We start from the raw sequence: 12,176 nt of genomic DNA, 5'->3' as shown, positions 1-12,176 counted from the left end.
TCTATGTCCTTCCAGTCTTTTACTGACCTGTTGCCCCTGCAGGTTGGTGAAATGCAGGATTAGCTGCATAATGTCCTCTGCAAAAAAAAAGATGGAAAGTGCTCACAGGGCTGCTGATCCTATACGAATTGCATAATGGGTTGGTCCTGGGGTTAAAATGGGGGGAGGAAAAAATGGCAGGACCTCTTCGTGTGTGGGTTGCCACATGATTTCTCCATTTTTAGATCTCCACTGGCCATCCTCCAGTCTTGTCTCTTCCTCCTGCTCTTCTTCCTCCTTCTCCTTCTCCTCCTCCGCACATGAGCTGCAAAGCTCCTTGGTGCCTGGCAAAAATTCTTCTTCGCTGTCAGAAGTATCTCCACTGCTTGTGGAGAGTGCAAAACTGCAGCAACAGCCTCCTCTAAACTGAGTGCACGCTTCATTGTGTCTGTGCAGAAATGACCACTCAGACCAGGCTGCAAAGTATTCTCATAGACTTCAAAGGTGCACCTGAATAAACATGCTATACCATACATCCAATAAGAGAGAGGAGGCACACTCTTGATCAAGAAAAAACATAAGCGCACGCCTTTGATCTCTCCCCCCCCCCCCCCCTCTCTTTCTCTCTCTCTCTCTCTCTCTCTCTCTCTCTCTCTCTCTCTCTCTCTCACACACACACACACACACACACACACACACATGCACATACATACATACACAATACCATTTTATGGTGGTTAGCTGTTTTATTGTGATGCATTTTACAAGGTAAGATAACCATGTCCTGCATTCAAAACCACTGAAAATGTCTATGGTGGTGCTGTGCCTAATATTGTGCTGGTGTATGCTGGGTAATCGCACAGCTAGCGACTGGGTGACTTTATTCACCCGCTTCGGCTGTTATCAGTCCATATCCCCTAGATATGGACCATCTCCTGCTAGATTGTTCAGAAGGTTGTTATCATCCATCCAGATGGAGGATCACTAACAGGAGCGTGGGAAGACTCCAGAATCCACTCTGGCTGCAATGTGTGTACAGGTAAGACCGTTTAAACGGACAGCATTTATAGAATGACTATTAAAAGTCAGACCAGCGAGTGTCAATAATGTTAATGTGGTTATGTTAGTAATACACCGAGTGCTAATATAACAGCTTTAAGATGCATTTGTAGATGTTATTACGTGTTTTACCGTCTTTATGGTGCTAGCTTAAAGTTACGGTGTAAACGTTAGCTTATATTGGAGTAAAGCTGTTACTGTTTAAACGATGTTAGCACAGAAATATTAGCTTCTGTCATGACTGACGAAGTTACTAGTTAATAAAGTTTCCAGTAAAGTGTTTAATCGCAGCCACAGACTGACAGCAAATATCTCGATTAGCTTCAGTGCATCTGTAATAAATATGTGCAAGTTTCAGTGCTTCGTTTAAACTGTATGATACTTATACTGACCCAGGGTCAGTGTAAAATACAATCCTAGCTGTGTGAACAAAGCCTGGCTCCTTTAATCCTGCATGAAAAACCTCAGGATGCAGGCTATTATTACTCTTTCCTGCTGGCACACCTGTCACACCTGAGAGTCAGCTAGAAACTTACAGTGACGTGGACATCATGCAAAGACTGCCAGACTCTGTAATACTGCAAATGATCAGTGACTCAAGTTAACACTAAACTTTAAACGGTACCTCTGTGTCTCTGTGTGCTGAACATTTAGGATTGAGTCAGGCTGCATCTGTGTTAGTCCTCTGACAGACTGGTGACCTGTCCAGGTGTGCTCTACCTATGACTACTGGGACAGGCTCTAGCTCCTGTAATAGAAATTTTATGTTATTCTCATTTAAAGCATTTAAGTGCTTATGCATATGCTTAGTTGTGACACTGTTATAGACTGTTCAATGAAAGTTTCTAAAACTAGATGAACTTACTTCAGCAGTTTGAGAAAACAACTCCCTTTACAGGTGCTGATAACGTCAAGGGCACAAAACAGCATAACCATTGATCCGTTAGGTTTCATAGCGAGACACGTGAAGTGGCAGAGCTGACATGACTGAACTGTGATGTTTGATGTGTGTTTGCTCTCCTGTGCACAGTAATAAATAGCATGATCACAGCTCTTTCTGTGTTGCAGACTTTATTTAAAAAATTCCATGACATCTACTATAACTGAACCAACCTGGTGCTCTTCATTTATGGAGGCTGTTGAGTCTGAATGTTGGATGTTGTGTATCTCGTGTTCTCTGGGCTTTGTTGTCCTCAGTCTTTTTGCAGGATCAGAAAACAAAACCGGGAGGCGTGTAAATGTTTCTTCTCCATGATGTTTCTTCAAATGTTTCTTCTGGATGATGATATGACCGTGACACGGGATGCCACCTTTGGTCTTGTGACGAAGCAAAGCTCAGGAAGAAGTGTGATTAAATGGTACCCACATGTTGAGAAGGATGTACAGGGCACCTGCAGCCAAATCCAAGCTTCAGCTTAGTTGTAGTTGCAGAATGCTATAGGACTGAGACATCTAAGGCATCAAATGTTTGATTAAACGGATGAAAAAGAGAAGTTTTTTCCCTATAATTATCACTTCTTAAAATCTGTAGCAACTTCAAGTCTGTCAGCATGCTGAGCATGCTCAGAATGTGACAATATATTTTTGTTCAATATTTAATTTCTTTCAGTTGCAATTGTTAAATGAAAAAATATATATTCTTATAATTTAGCAAACGAATTTATCAAAAAAAAAAATACATATATCTGTATTAGTTTTAGTAAATTAATTTGACACCTGTATTGAAAATACCATATTGTATTCATACAGAATCAGTATGGTATCATTGTTTGTCTGTTCACTGATTGTTGAAGCTAAGAGCTACTTTGATCTGTTTAGATCTAAAGTATCCAAAGTTGAGTTCTAATGTTTCTTCACCCCTGTGTGTGTGATATGTGATTTCCTACATGCTGGCAGAGCAGAGCAGCAGTTTGTGCTCACAGATGGTGACAGTTTGGAGAGACGGTGGTATTTCCTCAGAAGAACCAGCAGAGTCACAAAGGACACCAGTCCATCTCACCACCTTGACTTGCTGACTGATGTTCGTCTGCACTGCACAGAGGAAATCAACTGACCGAGGTTTGTCCAGTGACGTGTTATGAAATGTATATTTGTTTTATGCTTACAGATATGTTTTTCTTGACAGAGGCTCTGCAGAGGTTAGACAAAGCAGAGAAAACATGTGCTTTACATTTTACTGTGATTTATTGAGATATTTGTTGCCTGATGTTCAGCAGGAATGGAGAAATAGAATCAAAGGGAGATGTTTTTCCTGTTTTTGTAATGATGTAAGTAAATCTTCAATATTATTTATTTGCTTGGTTATATTAGGAGCGTTTCTGAGTGAGGGGGAGAGGAGTCATCATCCAGGTAAAGTGACGTGGATCAGTGGATACACTTGTCTCCCCTTTAAAGGAGACGATCGAAGTCATCCTTAAATGTTAGTGCTTTCAAATACACAAACATTTTTAAAGGACAAAAATGAACATCCAACTTTGACTGTAATACAAAATAAATCTTTGCATGTGTGTTTTCAAACTCTCAGATGGGCAGTATATCAGTCTTGGACTGTCTAACCTGCCGGAGCAGCACTGAATGACCACCGCACGAGCATGTTCCTGCAACATTCAGCATCTGATCCTTCATCTGTGTGCTTCTGCTTTTGGTAAGTAGAGTTACCCAACTCCAGTAACTCTAAACACATGCCATCCATTTCTAACGGCCTGGTTACTTCCTGTCAGTTACTTTAGAAACCATGTGGTCACCTGACCTAACACTGTTTCTTCTTCTTCCCCTTAATTTTGAAGTGTCAAATGTCAAACAGCTGGAGAGGAAACTACACCAGTGTACTGGGATGTTTCAGCAACACGTGCCAGATGCTGTTCCTTCATGGTGACATCACCAGAGACAGTCCCGCCCACCTCAGGACCCATTGATTATGATGATCTGATCCATCAAACCCCCAGCAGGTGAACTTTATTCATGACATAACACCGCAACAATGTAAAAAATTAAACAGCAACAGTCTAAATGTAAAGTGCATTCTAAAGTCCTCTTCAATAAATTGTATGCAAAGAGTCATTCAGGTCACTACAGAACCCAGAGTCTTCATCATTAAATCTCTGGTTGCTTCATTTTTTCTATCCTATATCAGATATTTTAAAGGTTAGCTTAGGTAAAGTTCCATTCTCATGGTGAGGCAAAGTGCTTTATGTGTGTGTGTGTGCGTGTGTCATGAACGGCTATAAAAGGCCTATAATTAAAGAACAAAGTGGGGTTTGAGTTCGAGTTGCGGCAGACTGTCACTACTTGTAAATGGAACGCAGCCTTCCTACGGCGGACAGCTAATAACAGGAATCGGACGCGGTCCAGCCAAGTCCACAGCAACCACCATAGCAACCGCCTAGCATGACCTTAAAAACATATTCTGTCTTCATAACTATCAAAATCGTGAAATGATTTGCAAAGTGTGAAAGTGTTACAGCTGCAGAGAGCTATGGCGGTATCTATGGAAGCTGTTTACATAGCTAATAATATACGATGTAACCATGGAGACAGTCAGTCACTTGAGCTAGCGGTGCATGTTTACTACAGTGAATAAGGTGATTGAGTGCACAGCGTCCACACTCTGCAGGGGATAAAGACATTACTTCAATATTATTTTATATTGATATTTATTAGCCTTCTGTTGACCATCACCTCAGGTTCACCATTATAGTTTCAGCATACAAATGCACACTGTCTAAACACATTCAAAAACTCATGTCTCAGAGATAAGCACAGCTGTTCATGTTTGTCATTAGAGTTTTATTTGTAAGAAAATTATGAACTTCATATTGTGCATTAAATAAAAGAACATTTCACAACTCTGAGTCAACAGAAACAGGTAACAGAAATGTCTCTAATGTGTACAGTGTAGTGTAAGCATTAAAAGATCATAAAGGAAAAACTAACATTTATGTGAAACTAATTGTAATAAAAAATGAGCAGGTGCTTTATAGATTTAAAAGAAAGAATCTGAAAACAACACTTTTTTGGTCTAAGTGATCAAAGTAGAAAACAGAACTGATGTTCAAGAACAAACCGTAGCTGCACTAATATTACACATCTCGATCGTTGTACTGAACAGACATGTTGCTTTTAAAACCACATGCAGTGTGTGACCATGACTGTTCACTGAGACCATGAACGCCACTTCGCTGAAGCATTCTTCTTCTTCTTCTTGCCATTAAATTGGAAGCAGAAGCAGCACGAGCTGATTTGATCTACTGAAAGGAAAAAGCAGAACATCTGAGTTGAAACCAGTCAGCTGAAATCATTAAGACAGGAACAAATTCAATGCAGTGTCTCAAGTGGCTTAGCCTGTTACAACTGTTGATACAAGCTAAATACGGTTAACACACAGTGTCAGGGAGCTCCAGTGTGGGAACTAGTGGCTTTAGGTTTGTAGTCATTTAACTTTCATCCATTCATTCATTTAATTCAGGAGGAAGAAATGCCAGGTTGGTGCAGGCTGGTTACATGCATTTGGTCCCATGCTGTCTTTAATTAAATGACTTGGTTCATTTTATGGCTGGGCTGTATGTGGGGTTATATCATGTTATTTGGGCAGGAGTACCTGTCCCCTGTTAGACTTAGAAAGTTTCTCCATAAGTAGAGTTTCTAACTCTTCTAGCACATCTGTGGCTGACAGCTTTTTGGTGGCTCTTTTTACCCCACACTGGTTGTGAGTGTGTAAATAGCCCCACTAGTTATTTTGGGTTGCAGTTAACTAGGGAGGAAGGGGTGGGTATGCCATGATTAGGTGAATAACAATTATATGTGATACATAAATTTCACAATGCATGCATATATCTCTATCAATTAAACCTGGCCTGAGGGCTGCCATTTTTTACATTCAGTTATTTCTCTTAGAAATGTTGGAACTAAATAATGAATGTGTTACAGTTAAAGTGAAACACTGGTCAGTGTAAATGGCTCATTGGGACACAGAAACCTTTAAATTAAACCTGATATCTAGTGTCAAACAATATCAAAGCTGTAAAAGATGTTTACATTCAGAATTTATAAAACTATGATTGTAAATAAATTCAAACAAGTGAGCTTTTCTCTTTGTGCTGAATATCAACACTGTGGTTTCTTAGACTGTAAGCTTTACTTTAGTGCAACCAGTTGCAGAAGCTGCCACTCCAAATGTCTTTTGATAACAAGAAAAAAATACCTTTTCAGTACACGGCCTGAAGTTCTTCTCCGACATCTTCTGCAATCGGCTTTGTCTGCTGGTTTGAAGACAATAAACCACAAAAATAAACCACAAAAAAGTCACTTTGTCTGCGTCATGCAGCTCGAATGTGTCGTGTAACGATGTTGAATAGCCGTCGTTATCCCTCTGCTTTGAGCCTTTTATCAAAAGTTACAGCTAACTTCATGAAGTTGTACAAAAAGGCTTCATTTCGCCGAGACAGTGCGTTTCTGACTATTACATGCATTTGAATGGAGTTCTTGCACGAAACAAAGTAAAAGTTTTCATTATGTGAATAACTTGTATTTTACACTGACCCTGGGTCAGTATCAACTTCATGAAGACAGCTGTAACTTTTGATAGAGGACTCACACACAAACATATTTATGGCTTTGCCTTATAGAATTCAGCATCTCCGTGCTGAGGAAATAGGTTTTGCAGCTGTTTGAGCTAAGATTTTCAAGTTATTCACAAATTGAAAACCTATACTTTGTGTCGGGCGAGAACTCCATTCAAATGCATGTAATAGCGAGAAACGCACTAACGTGGTGAAATAAAGCGTTTTTCCATAAACTTCATAACGACAGCTGTAAATTTTGAGAGAAGACTCACACACACATTGGGGGGATATTGAAGTCTATAAGATAAAGCCATGAATATGTTTGTCTGAGTCTTCTATCAAAAGTTACAGCAAGCTCTATGAAGTTGATGAGAAACGCTTTACTTCGCCAAGACAGTGCGTTTCTCACTGTTACATGCATTTGAATTTAGTTCTTGCCCGACACAAAGTATAGGTTTTAATTTGTGAATAACTTGAAAATCTTAGCTCAAACAGCTGCAAAACCTATTTCCTGAGCACTGAGATGCTGAATTCTATAAGGCAAAGCCATAAACATGTGTGTGTGATTCTTCTATCAACAGTTACAGCTGTCTTCTTGAAGTTGATACTGACCCAGGGTCAGTGTAAAATACAATCCTAGCTGTGTGAACAAAGCTTGGCTCCTTTAATCCTGCATGACAAACCTCAGGATGCAGGTTATTATTACTCTTTCCTGCTGGCACACCTGAGAGTCAGCTAGAAACTTACAGTGACGTGGACATCATGCAAAGACTGCCAGACTCTGTAATACTGTGAATGATCAGTGACTCAAGTTAACACTAAACTTTAAACAGTACCTCTGTGTCTCTGTGTGCTGAACATTTAGGATTGAGTCTGCATTGACTTTATTTATTGAGACTTTAATGTGCTAAAAGCAGGTTGAAGACAGCTCAGAAACATTTGAAGATTAAAATTTAGCATTATGGCTGCTGGTGGTTTGTAAAGCCTATACTCAGCTGTAGTTTTTGTTACTAATTTATGTTTGTTGTTGTTTAACACAGATTTCAGAAGAGCAAATATGCTTAATAGTTTAACTAGATTTCATTTGTCAGTGTGGGACTGCTGAGTCACCTGAAGAACTCATTTCATTCATTCTCCACATGATGTTCATATACAGAAATGTTTCACAGGAACTGGTTCCTCCCAAACTGTGAACTAGTGTGTTTCCATAGATTATCTCTGTATGAATGTACTTTTAAATGAAGGCAAGTGTTTGTCCTTTTTTGTTCCTCAGTTACAGTACGTGATATCTTGATATAAGGCGGTCAACACTGGGGGAAGACAAGAAGCAGACGTACTTCCAAGAGGGAGCTGCAGTGAGGACACAGCCAGGTCACTGAGGTCAGAGGTCAGAATCTGAAACAGCTCAGGTTTATATTTTAGGGGTTATAAAAAATCAAAATGTATTTATGAAGAAACCTTTAAATAATAGTCATAATTATGATTATTATAAGAAATATCAAACATTTAAGTGGATTTTCTGTTACACATGTTGTATTAGCCCTGCAATAAACTGGCAGCCTGTCTTTGTCCTGTATCAGCTGGGATAGGCTTCATCCTCCCGCAACCCTGAATTGGATACATTGTATTCCAATTATGTAATCTGATCATTTACAAACTCAAGGTATCTAATCAAAATGTAAGTAATAATTATAAAATGGGAAAGCAGAAATAAGTGTGACATAAATGTAAATGTGTTAGCTGACATAGAGGACAGCTACATGTAGTCTGAAAAACCTTTGTTGTCAAGTTTGCAGGTATATCAGCACGAGACATTCTTACATAGAAGAGTCTGTTAAAGTCTCTAACTCAGCGAAGCATTATTGGTCCCGTCTGTTTGGATAAATATAGTAAGTTGATGTTTGTCCATTTATTGACACATTTTCTTAAGTGCTTATCCAGTTCAGGATCACAGTGGAGCTGCAGCTGGATATGTTCATTAAATAAACCTTACAAAAGTTAACAATAAACCTGCATCCATGTACGTTGTTGTCCACAGGATAAGAAAATCAAACTGGAACACTGTGGAACATGTTAATAAATGTTTGTGTGTTTATGCCTGTGTCTTTCACAGGAGGCGCTGGAAGGTTTCCCTAATAGTTCCTGGTGAATCAAAGCAGAACCATAAAGGTTGCTGGATTGCATGATGGCCTTACCCCTGAGCAGTCATCCTGTTAAAGGAGGAACCAGTTAGAAGCTGTTTTCAAAGTAGCTGAGCAGATTTCATCTCAAGTAAGCGATTAACTGTTTGTTCATCTGTTCTGCCACTTAAAGAGCATTTAAGGACGTCTTTCGAGTGTCCAGCTGAATTAATTCTACTGGCTCTCATGGTCATTTGTTATTATAGACATATTTTTCATGTTCATCCAGCTATTTAGTAAATTCTATCTATTTAGTAATATCCGTCAGCTATAAAATGTAATATAGATATAAAAAATATCTAAATATCTCCTGCACTTTATATTTTAATGATGTAAGTCTGTTATCGTGTTACATTAGCATTCCTCACATATCAATGAGATGCTGTACAGTACAATCCTACTGACGCAGCAGAGGGATAACGACGGCTATTCAACATCGTTACACGACACATTCGAGCTGCATGACACAGACAAAGTGACTAAATCATCTTTTTTATGGTTTATTGTCTTCAAACCAGCAGACAAAGCCGATTGCAGAAGATTTCGGAGAAGAACTTCAGGCCGTGTACTGAAAAGGTATTTTTTTCTTGTTATCAAAAGACATTTGGAGTGGCAGCTTCTGCAACTGGTTGCACTAAAGTAAAGCTTACAGTCTAAGAAACCACAGTGTTGATATTCAGCACAAAGAGAAAAGCTCACTTGTTTGAATTTATTTACAATCATAGTTTTATAAATTCTGAATGTAAACATCTTTTACAGCTTTGATATTGTTTGACACTAGATATCAGGTTTAATTTAAAGGTTTCTGTGTCCCAATGAGCCATTTACACTGACCAGTGTTTCACTTTAACTGTAACACATTCATTATTTAGTTCCAACATTTCTAAGAGAAATAACTGAATGTAAAAAATGGCAGCCCTCAGGCCAGGTTTAATTGATAGAGATATATGCATGCATTGTGAAATTTATGTATCACATATAATTGTTATTCACCTAATCATGGCATACCCACCCCTTCCTCCCTAGTTAACTGCAACCCAAAATAACTAGTGGGGCTATTTACACACTCACAACCAGTGTGGGGTAAAAAGAGCCACCAAAAAGCTGTCAGCCACAGATGTGCTAGAAGAGTTAGAAACTCTACTTATGGAGAAACTTTCTAAGTCTAACAGGGGACAGGTACTCCTGCCCAAATAACATGATATAACCCCACATACAGCCCAGCCATAAAATGAACCAAGTCATTTAATTAAAGACAGCATGGGACCAAATGCATGTAACCAGCCTGCACCAACCTGGCATTTCTTCCTCCTGAATTAAATGAATGAATGGATGAAAGTTAAATGACTACAAACCTAAAGCCACTAGTTCCCACACTGGAGCTCCCTGACACTGTGTGTTAACCGTATTTAGCTTGTATCAACAGTTGTAACAGGCTAAGCCACTTGAGACACTGCATTGAATTTGTTCCTGTCTTAATGATTTCAGCTGACTGGTTTCAACTCAGATGTTCTGCTTTTTCCTTTCAGTAGATCAAATCAGCTCGTGCTGCTTCTGCTTCCAATTTAATGGCAAGAAGAAGAAGAAGAATGCTTCAGCGAAGTGGCGTTCATGGTCTCAGTGAACAGTCATGGTCACACACTGCATGTGGTTTTAAAAGCAACATGTCTGTTCAGTACAACGATCGAGATGTGTAATATTAGTGCAGCTACGGTTTGTTCTTGAACATCAGTTCTGTTTTCTACTTTGATCACTTAGACCAAAAAAGTGTTGTTTTCAGATTCTTTCTTTTAAATCTATAAAGCACCTGCTCATTTTTTATTACAATTAGTTTCACATAAATGTTAGTTTTTCCTTTATGATCTTTTAATGCTTACACTACACTGTACACATTAGAGACATTTCTGTTACCTGTTTCTGTTGACTCAGAGTTGTGAAATGTTCTTTTATTTAATGCACAATATGAAGTTCATAATTTTCTTACAAATAAAACTCTAATGACAAACATGAACAGCTGTGCTTATCTCTGAGACATGAGTTTTTGAATGTGTTTAGACAGTGTGCATTTGTATGCTGAAACTATAATGGTGAACCTGAGGTGATGGTCAACAGAAGGCAAATATATATCAATATAAAACAATATTGAAGTAATGTCTTTACCCCCTGCAGAGTGTGGACGCTGTGCACTCAATCACCTTATTCACTGTAGAAAATGTGACTGACTGTCTCCATGGTTACATCGTATATTATTAGCTATGTAAACAGCTTCCATAGATACCGCCATAGCTCTCTGCAGCTGTAACACTTTCACACTTTGCAAATCATTTCACGATTTTGATAGTTATGAAGACAGAATATGTTTTTAAGGTCATGCTAGGCGGTTGCTATGGTGGTTGCTGTGGACTTGGCTGGACCGCATCCGATTCCTGTTATTAGCTGTCCGCCGTAGGAAGGCTGCGTTCCATTTACAAGTAGTGACAGTCTGCCGCAACTCGAACTCAAACCCCGCTTTGTTCTTTAATTATAGGCCTTTTATAGCCGTTCATGACACGCACACACACACATAAAGCACTTTGCCTCACCATGAGAATGGAACTTTACCTAAGCTAACCTTTAAAATATCTGATATAGGATAGAAAAATGAAGCAACCAGAGATTTAATGATGAAGACTCTAAAACCCACTGTCTTGACAAAATAAAGCGTTTTTGTACAACTTCATATAAATAGCTGTAACTTTTAAAATTATTCACATAATGAAAACCTATACTTTGTTTCAGGCGAGTTTCCCATTCAAATGCATGTAACAGTGAGAAACGCATTGTCTTGGCGAAATAAAGCGTTTTTGAACAACTTCATATAAATCGCTGTAACTTTTGATAGAAGACTCAGACAAACATGTTTATGGCTTTATCTTATAGAACTCAATATCCCCGTGCTGGGCAAACAGGTTTTGCAGCCGTTTGAGCTAAGATTTTAAAATTATTCACATAATGAAAACCTATACTTTGTTTCATGCGAGTTTCCCATTCAAATGCATGTAACAGTGAGAAACACACTGTCTTGGCGAAATAAAGCGTTTTCGTACAACTTCATATAAATCGCTGTAACTTTTGATAGAAGACTCAGACAAACATGTTTATGGCTTTATCTTATAGAACTCAATATCCCCGTGCTGGGCAAACAGAACAGGTTTTGCAGCCGTTTGAGCTAAGATTTTAAAATTATTCACATAATGAAAACCTATACTTTGTTTCAGGCGAGTTTCCCATTCAAATGCATGTAACAGTGAGAAACGCATTGTCTTGGCGAAATAAAGCGTTTTTGAACAACTTCATATAAATCGCTGTAACTTTTGATAGAAGACTCAGACAAACATGTTTATGGCTTTATCTTATA

General features: G+C 38.7%; 1 long non-coding RNA gene across 8 annotated transcripts; it reads left to right on the top strand.

Moving 5' to 3' along the window:
* Positions 1-757: 757 nt before the first annotated feature.
* On the top strand, positions 758-10,748 carry LOC147337478 (uncharacterized). Of its 8 annotated transcripts, none has more exons than XR_015130880.1 (9): positions 758-1,018; positions 2,236-3,096; positions 3,349-3,387; positions 3,563-3,682; positions 3,825-3,986; positions 7,873-7,986; positions 8,713-8,870; positions 9,298-9,355; positions 10,309-10,748. It is a non-coding gene; the product is annotated as an uncharacterized LOC147337478 (long non-coding RNA). The 8 variants fall into 8 exon arrangements; XR_015130884.1 differs by having other exon boundaries at positions 761-2,396; positions 2,935-3,096; positions 10,309-10,732; XR_015130885.1 differs by having other exon boundaries at positions 761-3,096; positions 3,349-3,457; positions 10,309-10,734.
* Positions 10,749-12,176: the final 1,428 nt, after the last annotated feature.

The sequence above is a fragment of the Aulonocara sp. 'chitande type north' Nkhata Bay genome, linkage group LG2, assembly GCF_057382095.1.
Source record: "Aulonocara sp. 'chitande type north' Nkhata Bay isolate Kocher_YH1m ecotype deep benthic linkage group LG2, A_spYH_male_GT1.1, whole genome shotgun sequence".
NCBI lineage: Eukaryota > Metazoa > Chordata > Actinopteri > Cichliformes > Cichlidae > Aulonocara > Aulonocara sp. 'chitande type north' Nkhata Bay.
This window is presented reverse-complemented; position numbering and strand designations above follow the sequence as displayed.